Genomic DNA, 18,636 nt, shown 5'->3' with positions numbered 1-18,636 from the left:
CCACATTCTAAGTTTACCCATGCTCAAAGGAACTTAGGTTCTAAATTTTACTTTTTCTTTGGTCAAAAATGTTAACACACAAAGTTCCCCTTGAATAGTCTATCACTGAGGAAGAAACAGCAGTGTTAGTGATCTGCCAGATTTTAATCCTTATCCTGCAATCTTACTTGCACAGGCTAAAGGATCCTTAGAAAAGGGTCTGCTTTGTGTGAAAGAGACCTACATTTTGCTTCCTACCAAAATCTTGCGCTGGCAAATATCACTGTCTGATTTTCTTGGGTTAGTGGAGCAAAACGACTGGAGGATCGTCATTCCTTTGTACTAGACATATGTAAGGACATTTACATTAGAAGACTATACATGTAGATTTACAAATAGATTGCCCTATAGGCTCCTACTAGTGGCATATCAGATAAAGTACTTGAAAATATTGTGTATGGTGTTCATAATATATAATGTATAACCCTTTAATATTGTTTCTATCAATAAAATATGTTGCATGCTATGTGCAATGGTGGCCAAAATGAGACTTATTAAATGTCATCAAAATTAATAGACTATATCAGCATTTTAAGATGAGCCTTATTAAGACAAAATTCTGTATTTCAGCTTGTTGTGAAGGTATTTGACATTTCAGTGTCACATCTAATACTCCTGATCAATAAAGTAATACACTGTACACTAGATTTTAGTGAATGGAAATATGTTTTAGTATGCATCAGTTATCTACTGAAGTTATCATAATAAGAAACTGCTGTTAACCTGTCTTTGGATTTATGCTTCTTTTCTCTGCTTTTGATCAAATCTATGATAACTTTTATAAGATAAAATAGAAAGAGATGCTGGAGGAATAGCTCATCTGAATGGAAATGAGCTTCCCCCCCCCCCCCCCCCCCCCTAATATACCTCTCAGGGCTTATCTTTTTATTACTCTTGCAGAAAGCAGGACAGTCTGGTTAGAGCCAGGGGCTAAATCAGAAATGACTTGACAATCCACTGATAACATGGCATTTTTAGAATATATGCTCTGCCCTAAGCTCCAGTGACTAAGGCTGAATCATAAATTGTACAAGTCAATCAGCTTAAAATTTGGGTTTTTCACATGAAAACTTATCAAAATTTAAGAGTACTTTATTACCTGAAACAAACTTTTATCTTGAACATGTATGTCGCGCCACTGTCACAGGTCAGAAAGAGACTGCAAGAAAGTATAAATGAAATAGGAGTTTTGCTTACTAGATTTTGTTTGTTTGGCTTGTTTTTAATAGTTTGAGTTCTGCCATAGTATCTGTGATGCAGTATTAATAGCTGGGTTTCCTAAGAGTCATATAATACCTATGTAGGTTCTCTGAGGAAATTTAAGTCAAGAGCTAAATCACTATGTCATACACCAAAAAACTGGGGACACACATATGCACACACACATACTAAAGCCTTTCAAAGCACTGACTTTCAGCCCCATCTTCCATCATTACTGTTTCGAACAGAAGACTGTACTTACGCCCTCCCCATAGCTGATCCTTCCCTTTGCAGATTTTTTTTTCGCTACTACAGTATCCATGTTTACAGATGAAGACCTAGAGCGGATTCTCACTCAGGCTGCTTTCTGTGCCTACGGTACTTTCATGTAGTCTGAGACAGATTCTAGCCCACAGGAAAAGTATTTTTCCCTTATGTGAACACCTAGAACAAGTCTGAGATGACAAATCAAGACCTAAAGGAACATAAAGAGTAGGCACAAGAAGTACTTGACCGGTGCAGGTCTTTGAAGCCTACACCAAGTTGGTAATAATTTCACTTAAAATGCATCCTGCATCTACTGTCAAATGTCAGTGGCTGATCTGATGCCTTTTGCTATTGCATATAAAAAGCGCTAAATAACAATTTTATTCAAAAACTAGTGATTTTAAAGTAAGCTTCAAAACAGTACATGGGCTTGCTTCTTTTCAAAGCCTCACCAATTTTTATTAAAAATGGAAGAAAAATAACCACATTTTATGTATATCATTAGCACCGCATCTTTTCTGGGTTTTCAGGTTTTCTATTCTTACTTAAGGTATAGGATAATGAAAACTATTGAAATGGGACTTTAAGGCAAGTGGTAGTTAAGGTATGGGAAGGTACATGTCACCTGATAACACTCTAGTATCAGTGGACAATTTGCTGAAGCTGTATTATTTATTCTAAGAAAAATAACTACTTAGTGGTTATTTTCTCTCCAGAGAGAGCACTACTAGCTATGTAAGTATATAGATTTAGCAAAGCTACTAGCTATTTGAATAGATACATTTAGCAAACTGTATCATTTTTAGGACACTCTACTGAAGCTGTATTTTATTTTTTTAAATATTTTAAGGTATTTTACAAAACTTTATAGATACTTTACTAAGGAAAAGCATTTGCAGTCACAGTTTAGACCTCCACGGTCCTTATGAAATAAGGCTTTCCTACCGTATGAGTAAAATGGTTAAACTGAATATGGCACACATTTATTGTTGTTGTTGCTAAATATAGATTCTTCTATGCTGCCAATTATCAGAGTAAAATTAAAATATGCTGTTATAGAGAATTAACATAAATTACTTCTCCCTAACCTTTGAGTATTAAGGTTACTCTTCATCTCTTACATTATTCTATGCTCAGTTTCTCAGAACAGAGCAAGCTATTTGCTGCTACATCTGGTTCAACTGCAAGTACCTTTTATTTTAATTAGCATTCACCATGTACAGCTCTTCCCATTAAGCAGTCTCACTCATTTGTAGTCTTTGTTTGTTTGTTTCTTTTCAGTCATAGATACCAAATGTTAGTTCATGTGAAATATAAATCAGACAGATACACTACATCAATTTTGGGTTTGGGTTGGGTTTTGGGTTTTTTTTCCCATTTCTGGATAGCGCCCATGGACAATACAGTTAACACCAACCTCCTTACTTCTCCCATGCAAAAACCTATCACACAAGCTTCCCAAATTATACTTTTAAAAAGTAATGCATATTGGACTATTAGTCAAGAAAATTATTAATTACATGTGGACCAGTAGCAATAGCTTCACTAAAGGGGAAAATTAAATGAGACTAACTAACCAATAGGTTAGCAAAAGGTGAGCATTAATGTATCAGTGTATCAATTTAAGTGTCAAGAGTCCGTAGCAGCTTTCAAGGGTGGTAATAGATTTTAGTATCACCTTAGGGATGGATTTTAATTGTGCACTATAACAGTGCTACTCAAGCCATTACATGACTGAAGTATTACTACTTCTGTAACAACTTGGATGTAAAACTTGACTCTGGGCTGAATTGTGGCACTTAAGGGAATGCAGGAGGATATTATTTTACACGTTCAACAAAATTAAATATATTTTTCCTGCCTGACATCCCCATTTGCCAACTTTGAACAAATTCTAGCCCAGGATCATTCTACAAAAACTGTGCACTGATATAACCTATGCTAGTATCTTCCAGACAAGGAGCGAATGAGAAGGAGGAAACTTAATCATGTGTCCGAAGAGGTCAAGATCCATGAGTTCAGTAAGACAGAGAACAAATGAACCAAGGAAAAAGATGGGAAGAGGGAAAGGGAGGCTGAAATAACCACTCTGCATACTCGATTGTGCCTGGTTATGCCCCCATAAATCCATATGCAGGCATAGTTACTCTGTGATGAGCATCCCATATTAAACCTTGAGTTCCTGCCCCTCCCAAATAAATCACTAAATTTAAACTTTTGAACAAGTAAGACAAATAGAAATATCTAGTGGCTTCATCTCTCATACAGTGACCATACTCCTCATACACAAGGCTTCTTAATCGGTATTTACTTCTTGTCTTTTCATTTTAAAATTACAAAGCAAGCATCATATTCATAATGCAATGTTTCTGAAACCTATGAGCTAATATTCTCATCCCAATTAACATGAGGCAAACAGATTGGTTTTAACACTCAGTGGCATTTTTTTATGGACTCTTATTCCTTCATAGACCACTTAGTTATAAATAATCCATGCATAGAGCAATTAGGCCTTTTCCTTGTTTTATGGGTTACAGACTTTATGCCTGTGCAAGTAACATAAAATACTCTAAAGCACTACAATGCAACAAAACACATTTAAAACCCTACATTAAGAGTCATTGAGTAATTTTGATATTTAATTACTTCTCATTTTTCATATCATTACAGCCTTTTGACTGAATCACACAATTACTGAGTCCAGACCAAGAATCACTGCTACTTGAAATCACTTCAGAAAAGGTCATATTTAGCATCTACAAATGGTCAAAGGTGACGATGAGATAGGATACTGACAGAAATATGAGGAGCTGCAATCTTCACAGAACCAACAACTCAGAAGTAAAAAACCAGAAAATGATTGCCACGCTTTTTGTGGTAGAGAAGCAATAGCTATACCTCTTACTCCTTTTAAAAGAATGATCTCATTCCCTTCCAGCATCATGTGAATGAGGACGGATAGTTGGGTTGCTGAAATAAGACAAAGCTCTACTTTGCTTCAGTATGCCTTGCACCAAGGCTGACGTGTTCTTCTATTCTGTGCAGAGAAGAGGGAAAAACTTAGCATGAAACTGAGGTAGAGGGGAAACTACAGAAAAGAGAGGCATATTCGGCTTTGCTTTTATTGTTTAAAGTTAAAATCATGACTCTTATCTTGCAGAAATGCTATTTATAACCTTTAAAGACAGTCAGGTTACACGGAATTCTACAGTATCAGTAGAGATGTTCTGGGAATGTTTGCAGCAACAACTGAAGCGTTTGCCCTCCTCTATGCAAAAAAAATTCAATATTGCCTAGGGAATTACATTCAAGGACAGAAATAGAGTGAGAAAAGCTTTCTTAACTATTTTTCACAATAAATTTAGACTGTGAAAGACTGGGAAGAATATTAATCTGTTTTATTCATACACACTCTCTTTTAAGACAAATTAATTATGCAGCAGAAGCATTTAGCATAAAAATACAAGCTTTGAAATGTGAGTGTTAAGTGTAGTACAGGGAAATGAAACTGATAGAACTGATAGAAGGAGATTGAAAGAGGCTAATTAGAAAATGTCTGGGAGAGTATAACCATTTGACAAAAAGTACATAAGATAAAGCACTGTGGGCTTTAGCAGATTATTAATGGTCTGCAAGATTTATTATCCATTCACCTTCGAGATCAGCTTTCTTTTCCCCTCAGTTTAGCCTCAACTGCAAAACTGCAAAACAGCAAATGCAACTGTTGGTTATAATGAGGTCATGAGCTAATTGGGTTCTTATTTCAAATTCGAGAGTAATAGCCCTAAGAATATAATATCTTATAATAAACATTAGTTCAACCAGCTAAAGCTATAAACAGGAAAACTATGACCAGATTCTCATCTTTCTTAGTTTTTTCATAAAGGGTGAGCATAAACATTTGTTCTGTTGACCTCAACCCCACTAAAGGTATTAATGCACTGAGAAAAAATCCCTTCAGTGGGTCTAAGCAGATTCCATTACTGCAATGATTTTTTTCCCCCAAGGAAAAACAGCATAGATAATGTTTCACTATAGCAGTCATGTGGCTGAGAAGTATTACTTCTCTCTGTACACAAGATTCTGAAACAAGACCCATGAGAAGAGTGACTTGAGACCTCTCTACCAATTTTCAACGGCATTAAGGTAATAGGAAAACCATTAGAAATTACACAGCAATTTTACGCAAAAATAGAAGGTTTTGAATCTTTATTTTCTGCATCAAAAAAGAAACAGATACGGCTTTGAGTTTCTGGCTTTTTAGATTAAAAAGGTGACTTCTACATCCTCTGACACTGTATTTTGCTTATTATATATTTTTATATATATATAACTTTAATATAAGCAGGAGGATGAAGAACCTGATGTTATTGGCATTACACAGAACAGGGAGTCAAGCAGAACCAGATGTAAATCACAGACCTATCAGATAAATCTGCAGTACTCTGCTACTTCTGTGAGCAGGTCTTCTGATTTACCTGAGAGTTCATTACAGAAAAAGACTGTATTTTAAGCTTTACATTTTAGAAAATGAAGAGAAATATGTTTTCTCTAATTTTCAAGTCCACTGGTTTATAGTTGAGCATGGATGATAACTTGTTATTGTTATTTGTTAAATAATCACACTCTAGGCTTAATAATAAATCTATTAATGTAGAAAGAATCCCATATACAGTTGGAGATAATATCCAGATCGATATATATTATTTATTTAGAATGAAATATAAATTAACAAGCAAAGAGATTGGCTGGACTTTTACAAAAGCTTGTGTTTGACATAGTGGCATAGTGCCACTGAGAACACCCAAAGTAGGCATATTTCTGGAACCACAGTCCTACATCTATGAGAACTGTGAAGTGCATGGATCCCTTCTTGGCATGGACAGGAAGAAATCGGTTTCATCTGAGACTGAGACTGAGCTGCGTAGATAGCTGGTATGTGGAAAAACGAGAACCTGGTATCATGATGGCTCAAGTACAAAGATGATGCAGAAGAGTCTTTGCTAAACTGAGTCCAGCTAGACAGAGGCAGTACTGACAGGATCGCTCCAGAGCTCAAAAGGGCCTCATCAGCAGGCACTTCTAGAGCAATGTTCCTGAGAAAGAAGGTGAAATTATTCCTCTCAAGGTCAAGGCTGCCAGATCTAGAAACTTCTTCTCATCACAGCTTGCTCTGGAGTAGTCCAGACCATGACACGACTTAAAGGGACTTGTGACTCACTCTGAAGAAAATCATTTAGGAAGCCTGGGTCTAAGCTTGGGATCTTACCAATAAAATGTGAAACAACTGCCTGTAGTTTAATCTTTATAAAAGAAGCAAGTCTGTCTAAAAAGGAGGCAGAGGTACTGGGGCCAGGAACTGAACACTACCACAGAAACATTTTTTCCTTCAATCTCGAATACACAGGGGAGAGAAATGACCAAAAAGATAAACAACAAGGGCTATTGAAAGAAATGGTGAGTAGAAAAAGTTCCTAGAAAATCTAGGACAGCAAAGCGAAACACATGTATAAGATCCCTTTCACGCTCTGTCATTCATTTATTAATAACCTTATTGGAAAGAAGCTCCTGAGGTTCTTACTCTCTGTGGAAGTATTTACTTTTCACAAAAAAACCCACTGCAATAGAACGCTCATAGCAATAGATTATATGACTGTAATAGTCATCTCAAGAAATGCTTGAAACATTTAGGCACCTCATGAAATAACTGAGTGAAAAGGACAATGTAATAGAATGTCTGTCGTTCAAGTCATTTTGCAAAGTGACTCAAAAATTGTGGTTATTTCATAAAATGACTGGTTTCACAATATGACCAACATAAATATGATTTGTCCTTTAGTATGGTGTACCTCTTTATGTCTGAGAACTTTCAATGCACTGTGAAATAGCTGATATACAAAATATTACCAGAAAAATATTAAGACATGAAGTTCTACGGGTAAGGTTTCCATGTTTTATTCTTATTGAGTGCTACTTATCACACTCACAATGTTGTCAGCTGAAAGCCCTGCCTTCTTCAGTCCCTTCCTCAGGTATATCCATTTATGAAATAATTCTGCAAGAAACAAGAGTCAGTTTTACTGCAACAAATTATTTAAGAATCATGTGCAGCAGAAGTAATGCTGATTCTAGCCTGTGCTACTTCAGTTTTATGTTGATTCATCACTATATTACCTCACTTGCATATTCTATAATAATTCTACTGATTTCAAAGCAGCTGTTTCAAAAATCTGCCATAATACACCATTGAATCAGAGCCACACTGTGTCATATCATAACCTTGGAAACAGAAACCAAACAGTGGCACTAGAACTATTGGCATTTTATTGGTCATGGACAGTGTTTACAGTAACTACAAAGCACAGGAAAAAAAAAACAAACAAACCAAAAAACCCAAAAAACAAACCCCAAACAGGCAAGAATGGTCACACACGGAGGCATTTCCTGTACGGGAGATTAAATAGCTGTCTGTTACTCCAGCAGCAACCTCAAGCTTATCAAGTCCTACCAGCAGTGTTTTTTCTAGAAGACACAGCACTGGGTCAGGGAAGACTATAGAAGACTCTTCAGGTCTTTCACTGCACGTTTCTTACTGGTTACAGAGACTGAGATAGGTGAAGCTTTCCTCATATCCAGTCCTTGCCAGCTTGCCTAACACTGAATATGCAAGATACAGTCCCAAGCCTTTTACTAGCAGCTTGAAACTATGTCAGTATATTTATTTTCTTAGCTTTTGTCGAACAAAAGAACACATGAACTCTTACCCTGCACTGTTATACTTCACTGATAAGAGGAAGATAAGTACTACATTAAAGGGTTATCCATTAGTGGAACTCAATCAGATAATTGCTCATTAAAACTGTGGATGTGCAAGCCTGTAATTTTGGAAGTCTGGCACTTGGGGCTGGGGGTGGGGGGGAGCAAGGGGAGCAGGGCAGGTTGGAAGCAACAGTATTGTCAAAGAATACAGCAGAATTTACAAGATAATTAAAAGCAGAAAGGCCTGATGTAAAACATAGAAGCTCAGAGACTGGGTAGAACATTCAGGGAAGAAGGGACTTCTCTTTCTACTGAATACGTGGACTAAAAGGCAGTAAGGGCATTTCAGACAGGAAAGAATTTTAGCCACGTGGTGCCACGCACTAATGAATTAATGCTCAATAAAGCAAAGCTCCCTGAGGACTTCTTAATGAATCAGTGTGGGTTTTGCATAAAAGTAAATGACAGAATATACTACTTATTAAATTAGGTATCAAAATAATACTGACCTTCAAAGCATTTTTCAAACATTCAAGATTTGTTTTGAAAATAGGAAAGCAAAAAACATTTTGTTCTGTATGTGATGTTTACAATAAGTAGATAAAGTGGCAGCAACATTCTGTACACACTGGAGACTGTTGCTATCAAAAGGGAAATTATAAAATTTTATTTTAACCTTTCTGTACAACTATTTTTGCAGGGTTAGTTAGATCACTGAAATATTAGTGGGAGGGAGAGAAGGAGCTGCTATGTTTGTGAACGTCTAGGATTCTTCTTAAAAATGCTGCCACCTGTGTTAATAAAATGTACACATTTCTATTTTGCTCAGACACTCTGAAAATGGCATTCTTGTGGCATGTGTTTCATGACTATAGTTCTGTAAGGTATAAAATAGTATACAAAATACCGACCACTGGGGCCATCCACCAGTGTATCCAACTGTGCATTAGCTCTTGACACCATCTGTTGTTAGGCGTCTTACTTAAGAATTCCACAGCAGATTCCCACCGGTTTCTATATGAGGTCTGCCTGTGAAAAAGTTTGTAGAATCACATCTCTTACTTTTCAAAATTTAATGAAGCAAAATAAAGCCCTGATTTTGCAATGAATTAGGTATGAACATTTCCCATTTAACTGTGTATTTATTCATTAACTACTTCAGGTTAACTTTACTTAGATTCTGGTTTTATTCCGTTTCACTTTGTTTTAAAGGCTAGAAGGCTATAAAACGGTGAAATGGCTGCAATCACAATTTTCCTTGTTTGATCTCACCTATGGAGATTACAAAACTCGGGTCAACACAACCGAAAGTAACTTTGCTGTGCTGCCGAGATCTTTAATACAGGCTCTCCAGCTCCATCTTCCGGTACAAAAATACCTAAGAAAAACGGTGTAGTACTTCAACAGCTAATTTTACCAGCCATAAATGAATGTCTCGAATATATGAAAGGAATGACAGCAAAAACGAGCTTATCATTCATAATATATGACAAGATCTGGATTGGTAGTTATTTTACTGAAAGGTAATAATTTTTTCTGGCCAATTCTCACATACTTTCCCCATTTCTTCTAATCCTCAATACATAATATATTTTTTCTCAAAGATGCTTCAATCTACAGGGACGAGATAAAAATCATTTTGGGATTACAATCAAGATTGAAAAAGTCTCAAAATCAATGTTAAAATCTTCTGGGACTCACTTATTCCAGATGTCACAGAACATATGCACAGTATCAGCACATGAGTCATTCCAGTCTGCACCAGAATAACAGAACCAGCTCAAAACCTAATCCTTGACTCTTTAGAATCTAAAAATTTCCTAAGGTTACTCAGGGTTTAGCCACATAACTCACACTACAATGAACATTACAAACAAACCTCCTGAAATCTTATTCTGGCTTCTTTTGTTAAACTATATATGTAGGTGCTGAATATTCTGAACTATTCCAGTGCTAAAACAATTCAGTGTTAAGCCAAAATCAAACTAAAACACTGAAAAATGCTAATGACTTTGCCAAAGCTGGTTCAAAACCACCTTCTTAAAGCAATGTGTTACTTATGCTTTCTTTAAGATTAGGAATTATTTTAAGCTGCTACTGTTTTCACTAATATAGTTTGAAGACCTTGAGCTCATAAACAACGACAAAAGAGAGGTATTTCCCTCAGTGCACAAACAGTTCCACTGTGTATGACCTTCTGACACAAAACTAGAGGAGAAATTAATCCTCAGATTTCTTAGAACCTGGAACAATGGAGTCTTTAAAAACTGCGATCTGGGAAGTTAACTTAGGAATTCAGGCTTTTGTTAGTGGCTTTATTTATTTATGATGTATAACATTATTCATAATAGGTACCAGCATCGCAGTTTTCCATTGTTACTGCTACTGGCAATTTTACTTTGGCAAATTGGCTATATTGTCTTGTATTATATTGGTTATATATAAGCACTGAACTGTGTTGAGTTACAACAGTTGTTTGAGAGTCATCCAAGATGTAAAAAACTGTTACAGGAAGAGGTGTTTGAAAGATGCACTCTATAAAGTGCATGCCCAGTGCTGCAATTGAAAAAAAAACAAACACAAAACATTTGGCATGATCACCTATGGTCATTACATACCATATGTATTTAAAGTGTGATTCACAAGTTGCCTTGACTAAGAGATTACAAAGCCATGTTCATCCCATAGCTTCAATTCTTATTTTCCTTCCCAAATCATTATACTGCCATATGAACTACTCAGCCGCTAGACTGTATGAGAAGATGGAAGTGGCTCTCTTACCTGCCTCACTAAAAATATTTGTGCTTTGAGGTTCCTGGATGAAGAACTTTAGTGAAGATCACAAAGAACAGTTATTTGTAGATGTATCCAGGCAGATGATCTAGATTTTCTTTGTAGAGGGCACATGTCTGTAATACAGAATGCAGATTTCTGTCATTTTAAAACAGTATTTAAGGAAAAGGAGAGCTGAGGAAAGTTTCTACCTTAATATAGCTCATAGATCGGATAAAAAAGGCCTTCACTGATTAATATTTGAGTCTGTCTGCTATCAGATTCAAACCTGATTCTCAGTCATGCAGTTCTAGCATGTCTTGACCAGCAGGTTATTAGCTGCTCTACAGCAGGCTTCTACTTCTGAATTCTCTAATCCTTTCTAGAAGGCAGATATGAAATTTCCAAAGGAGTCTCCAGTGTAAGACAAAGAAATAAAATTAACATGTTATTTCCCAAAGCCTTCAAATTACAAAATAACATGATTTTGTAATGACGGATTCTTACTGTCTTGCAATGGAAAAGGCTATCACAGTAAAACACTTTCAATCTAAAAAAATTACACCTAGGAAAATATATGGAGAATAATAATAAAAACACATTGAAAGGTGAAGTGAATCTTTTGACTGAATCTATAAGAACAAAACTTTTAAAAATTGTCTTCTTAGATCTACACTACAGTAACACCAAATTCAAGGCTTTTGATTCCTAGATAATCTAATTACTATCTGCCTTCCTCCAGTTAACTGAACATTTAAGTATTTACATAGACTGGAATTGTTTCAACAGGAAAGACTTACATGATGAGAGACATGGGAGTTAAACGACTGAATAAATCAGGAACCTCAGCTTGAATCTGCCATAGCCAAAAAAAAAAAATATATATATCTTTTAATATCTAGATCCTATTACCGTATCAAATTAGCTGTCCAGGTGAATAATTCAGGTATCTACATCAGAAATGTTAGATAATATCTTTCTATGAAACACTGACATTTTTCAATTAAAAAAATGAAATTTCCCAATTTGCTACAGGTTAACTTTCCATCCAAATTATGATCCACTACACATAAATCCTTGCTCTAGCAGGAAGCTCACCTAAATCTGGAAGTCTTCATGCTGCTCCAGGCAGCAATCAAATTCTTTTCCCTAACAGGCTGGAAAGCCCTACAAGCCCTGGTTTTGGCTGAAGAAAAACTCCTCCTATGTACAACACGCTTATAAGGAGAAAAAGGCCAGAGGGAAGAATTACATTGAATAAAATATTCTATGGATATTGTAAGCAGCTAAGACCAAGTGCTAATTCAGGAAGTCTCATCATCTTAAGGCAGCTCTGTGTTGCCTAGAACACTAGCCAAGAAATACAGCTGGAATGATGATATCAAACCATTTTAATTTTGCATTCCTGAACAGCTAAGTGTTGCCGACAAGCCTAAGAATCTTGCCCCAAGTTTTCTGAACAAGTAACAACCTGACCAAGAGCATTTATCAATGGCTATTTGAATTTTACAGTACTTTTCTCATACATATCATTCCTGGATTCTTTCTCAACTTCCCCACCAGGGCAGCCAAAATTAATGTATGACCACTAAGGTCCTAATCCCATCGTGGTATGCAAAGAGTTCTTAAAAGTGCTAAAGTTACATTGCTTTCTTCACTCCCTAATAATCTCCATTATAATTTTTAATTTTATCTATCATCTTTATCCATCAGTAAGAACACCCCGAACTTACTTGCAGACTTACCCATATCAGGGACCTATCTTACTCTCTTCTTTAAAGTTCAGTGTCCAGCCACTTGTATTGCTGTAAGAAGACAAAAGATCACATGACTGTAGGGAGGGCTGTTCTGGTGGGCAACATCCAAACTGTGAACACAGAAAGGGAAAGTAGAGATTTAATGTGTATGCAACAAAGTCACTACAATTCCTCAGCTTCTTGAGATAGCCTTGCATTGTGGAAGCATGTTACAACTATTAACAGTTGGCCGCCAATGTAACTATAATTTAACAATTTACAATTTAATTAACTACAACCAACAATAAGAGGAATTTCATATTGTTTGACATATCCAGTGGATTATCCTGGTATCTGGTTAGCTATGGCTTCATCAGATTTTTAAGGTGTTCCAGGATGACCTAGAATGATTTAAATTGCTTGTGAAGAATTTCAATCTTCTTCAGAAAAAATAAAGGTGAGAAGTTAACGTAATTTTCTATATAAATTGCATGCTTGTTAAAACTTCATCCTTTCTGACTAGTGAAGCAATTGGAAGTTTATGCGTTTAAGAATGAAAATGTCCTAATTTTCACAATAAAATTTGATTCCATCCCCATTTTTCTTTGCCCTACCAGTCCCAAACTGGAGATCCAAACAGCTGAGAAAGCATGGAATATTCCATGTAAATGGTGGGAGTTTGCAGATATAGAAACAGTTACTAATTCTGAAATTTAGTTCTGGATTAGTACTTGTTACTATCTGGGACTGATTTCTGAATAACTGCTGAACCATTATCTGCAAGTGAACTAGCAGTACAATTAACCTGCCTTTGAGATCTTGAACGCAGGGTGATTTAATGCTTCCTTGCTACTCCTTCAGGGTTGTCTTTCAAATGCCTTTTTAACATATTATTCCCATGTGACTAACCACTTTTCTTAAAACATCACTTTTTAAATGGATTCATATCTTCTTTCAAATCTAGCAAGGAAGGAAAAAGAGCCTTTGCTTTAGTGATGCTTGTTAAAGTCCAAGAAGGTGCACTATTATCATCACCACTTATATTAATCTGGGTTTTATCCCTTGTCAATTATATTCATACAACAGCCACATATCAACATTCTCAGCTGCCTTTCTGTCTTTTTGACTGTTTCTCATGTCAGACCCCAGTCTTTCTACAAAGACTTTGAAACAATCTTTGTCAGTCTCTTGATGAATCTCCAACTCTTCTAAACTTTTTGTAACCTAAATGTATTATCTTTCTTGTACAGACATACACACAGAATGTCTGAGTTTGGAAGGCACCGCTGGAGGTCATCTTGTTCAATCCCCCTGCTACCTAGCGCAGGCTGCCCAGTCCATGCCCAGATGGCTTTTGAGTATCTCTAGAGATGGAGACTCACAGCCTCTTTGGGCTATCTGTGCCAGTGCTCGGACACACTCACAGCAAAAAAGTGTTTCCTGATGTTGAGAGGGAACCTTCTGTGTTCCAGTTTGGGCACCACTGAAAAAAGCCTGGCTCCTCCTTCTTTTCATCCTCCCTTCAGGTGTTTCTACACACCAGAAATCATCCCTGAGTCTTCTCTTCTCCATGCTAAACAGCCCCAGGTCTCTCAGCATTTCCTTGTAGGAGAGATCCTCCAGTCAATTAACCAATTCAGTGGGCCTTTGTTAGACTCACGAGTAGCTCCATGTTTGTCTGCTACTGGGGAGCCCAGAACTGGACCCTGTGTTCCAGATGTGGCCACTCCAGTGCTGAGTAGAGAGGTAGGACCACCTCCCTCGACCTGCTGGCAACACTCCTCCTCCCGCAGACCAGGATGCTGTTAGCCCCCTTTGTAGCAAGAGGACATCGTTGGGTCACATGCAATCTGGTGTCCTCCAGGACCCCAAGTCCTTTTCTGCAAAGCTGTGTTCCAGTCACGCGTGTCCCTCCCCAGTATGTACTGGTGCCTAGGGCTGTTTCTTCCCAGGTACAGGACTCTGTTGAACTTCATGAGGTTTCATCCCACGGGTTACCTGCCTATCCTTATGGTTGTGGTTTTTTTATTAGATATGAAGACGACTGCGTATCTTATACAAAAAGGGAAAGGCAGTGATTGCTTTTTAAAATAGTGCTAAATTAAAATGAGAAAGTCCTTTGCATCTTAACAAGGTGAAGTAAAAATCACACAAAAACACATTCTGAAAAACAATCTTTCTTCATGGAACACAGAAGAATACAATTACTATCCAGTGAGGTGGGTAATATATTTCTGAGTATTTGTTAAAAACCTGTATGCATGTTTTTATGACAAGATTTTACTCTTACATATTAACTGTTACATATTTGAATATATTCTTGGAAAACAAAAAACACCACAGATAAATAAAATCCCAATCTTTTCTCTATATTTATGGAATTACAATACTTCTGAAGTAAGAATTCAGAGCCCAGCCATATTAATTTCACCTTTCTCCCTTCCCTTTGATCAGGGAATTTGCCATATCCCCTACTTGTGATTTCATTCAGTTTGAACTTCTGTTTGTGCAGTAATTTCCTTTTAACATTTTTGGATTTAAATTAGTCCCTGAAGAGATAATGGACAGAAAAGTTTACTGTGATGTCAGTTTTTAGACTCTTTCTAATTATTTCTCCCCTCCCCCAGTACCTACAAACATTTAAGCCTCTCCGCTATGCTGCAAGCTTATTAAAATTAGAACCCTAATTATGTATATTCAAATTATTACCTCTTCCCTGGCTGATGGCACCACTACAGCTGCTTGACTCATCCTTCAGACTATAATGAAATTTAAAAATACAAGTCTAGTGAAAGTGAAATGAAGACTATCTTTTTATATGAGAGGACTTTGGATTTGGAACAGGCCTCTTCCTAATGAAGAGCTCCTAAAGGAACTGACTTACAGAAATTACTTAATACTTGACAGTGCATCTAAATGATTGCAGTTTGCTCTTCAGAAATACGAACGAGCATTTTCACTACCACATGCGGTAGCTGGTAATCTTGAGTTTGAAAGAAAGAGCACTGCAAGGCTAATTTCTCCTCCAACCCGCTATTTTTATGTACATCAGCACTTTAATCATCTTTACTGAGACTTGCTGCAAATTTACTATACCCTAAGAGAGCTGAGAGAGTATTCTTGCAAGAGTATTTATCTACTATATCATGAGGGCTCTTGTTACCGTAACTTCACAGTTATGAGCAACAAATATTTGATTTATGGGAAGTATCATTTCCATGTTATGGACAGGTAATTGAGCTTTATGATACATTCATTGATTTGCAAGGGAAATATATGAAAAGCTGACTGGAAAAGCAAATTATTCAGAATCTTCACAATCCTAATGCCTTTCAGAGCTACCACTCTCGGACAACTAGTTTGGTTTAGCTGATGTCAGTGAAACTACTAGTGTTTGTCCAAAGAATGTGCACATTCTAAAATGAAAGTGAGGTTAATGTGGTTTCATGAGCTATAAAGGCATAATTAAAAGATTACTGTTTACTTCCAGTTCAGGATCACTTATTAGCTCAAGGTATATTTAGTGGGAAGAGCTAAGGCAAAAGATGAAATTTAACAAGGTATTGATGGTAAAGTGAGTTACACATCAAAATTTTAACAGAGGTAATCCAGTTACAGCTTACGCCTGACGGTGACGTAGTGCCACAGCTGACAATACCCAGAGTGCCAGGGATCTGGCAATTCATGAGGAACAAGTTGCCACACCAGAGTCTGGGATGGTTATTAACATTTAGAAAACTTTAGTTAATTAAACCAGAAAAGACAGAAAAAGACCACATCATATTCATCCCTAATGCAACTTAAGTGATATTCATCTAAACTCTGTTGTTGTGGATTTTGTTGTGGGTTGTTGGGGTTTTTTTGGTTTTTTTTTAAATAACCAGTGATGTGTCAGGATCAGTGAAGGCCAGTACATGCTCAAAACTGATGTTACTCCCTCCAAGTAAACAGAACTCCACTGATGATGAACTTGCCTCTCTGGTCCTGATCTTTATTAACATAGTGATTTCTGCCTTTGCAAAGAGTACACGATATATATCTGCAAAAAGTACAGGGTAGTACTTTTACACTCATTTTGCACAGGTGTAAATCAAAAGGCAAAGTATAAAGCTATAAAAGACTGAGCTCCTGCTTTAAAATTCCTATTTTTATGAGCTTCTCACTACAGGCTTTATTACTCAAAGAGTGAATATTAGAAATGTTAATAACATGAATAAAAAACCCCCAAACAATTATGTAACATCTTCCCTAACAAGATACTTCAATAAAACCTTAACAATTTATAGGGAAGGTAGGTACAACCTTCTCATTCAGTATAGAATCTCAGCATTAATTAACAAGCCAGGACTATGTCGCAAGTGACTGAATTTTGTGAATCAGCAGGTACAGTAACATACAGAAGAAAATTTAAGGAGAATGAACCTCAGCATGTTTTGCTCAGATGTAGTCACGCAAATCTATTACTTATCACAGTATGTCTATTACACATAAGTAAGCCTACTGCAATACAAATGTAACAACATAAAATCTTGAGTTTGCACCAGCATTCTGACACAATTTTTGATCAAAAGAACCACCACCTTACTAGTTTAAAAATGTGTGCAAATAAATAAAAAAGTGAGATCCTATAACATTATAACAATTTACAAATAACACAAGATGTTTCTTCTACTCTGCTAAATTATTTTTTTTTTAGAAACAATCTTACTACAAGGTATTACATCTTTCTGTGTTATAGTACTGCATTGCAAATCTGCTATTCTGAAAGATTAGGGCATATGCCCTTTTAATTTCTGTATATTATTTGGTTGTTGGAAATTATAAGCAAAGGTGGTTGAGGTTTTTGGTTGGTTGGTGTGTTGTTTTTTTTCTTCTAAGACAAAGCAAAAATCATAAAAGGAGTATTTTCATGAGCTGGGAAAACTTCTATAACCTGCACGACAAACCAAAATGGGCATGAATACAATATAAAAGTTCAGCCTCAAATAGAAATAACACATTCATTCTAATCTCCTATTCACATTATAGAGTATGCTGATATAACATACTTCAAATGTTGGCAGCATCCCATGACATCTTGAACGATGCTCTACTCCCAAACAATCCTGCCCAAATATCAATCTTTTTCTGCTCTCTCTGTAGCTACTTTGGGAATACAGATGCAAAAAGAAACACTCCGCTCTGAGAATTAATCTTTTCTTGGAAGTTGTTTGTATCTGAATCCATGAATCCCCATGACTTCGTAATAATCTCATCAACCAGCAACTGTGATTGAACAATAGATAACTCCTCTTAGGAGTGATGAATAGACACAAATTTACCTGGCAGACTACTAAGTAAGCAGTCTCTACTTTTCAGTGTTCAGAAGACTAAAATGGCTTTCAATAACTCCATACTAATATCCAAAGCAAGCAGTCTGTGCCTTTAAGAAAAATAAAAAAAAGAAAAAAATAAAGACAAAAAAGACAAAACAATAAAATATTTCAAGATGATTGTTTCTAGGCAATGTGAGAAACATACTGACATTCTGTTTTCAAGAAGCAACTATTAGTAATATTGAAGCAGTGACAGAGGCCAGAACAGCAAATCTCTTGGATTATAATGATTTCCTCCAGCATAATAAATTCCTAGCAGCAAAGTTCCTTACCTGACTTTCTAAAAGTTCAGGGTGTTTTTTCTTTATGATCTCACAAGAAAATGGTGACAAACTGAGAAAGGAAGGGTAGGCTGAAGGGGGTCAGCTGATAATAACATGCTGAAATCATTGATCTTCATCCAAAACACAGCATCTTGACTGTTAATTACCAGTACCTGCTGCAGGGACTTACAATAGGGTGGTCCTCCTTCCTTGGAAATAAAGCAT

At 36.4% G+C, this 18,636-nt stretch overlaps 1 long non-coding RNA gene across 1 annotated transcript; it reads right to left on the bottom strand.

Moving 5' to 3' along the window:
• Positions 1-892: 892 nt before the first annotated feature.
• On the bottom strand, positions 893-12,677 carry LOC308058199. Its single transcript, XR_013925725.1, has 2 exons — positions 11,047-12,677; positions 893-9,294 (listed from the first exon to the last, which is right to left on the bottom strand). It is a non-coding gene; the product is annotated as an uncharacterized lncRNA (long non-coding RNA).
• Between the last annotated feature and the right edge of the window lie 5,959 nt (positions 12,678-18,636).

This window comes from Falco punctatus (genome assembly GCF_963210335.1).
Source record: "Falco punctatus genome assembly, chromosome: 1".
Taxonomy (NCBI): Eukaryota; Metazoa; Chordata; class Aves; order Falconiformes; family Falconidae; genus Falco; species Falco punctatus.
Note: the sequence above shows the minus strand (reverse complement) of the source record. Positions and strands in the feature narration are given on the sequence as shown.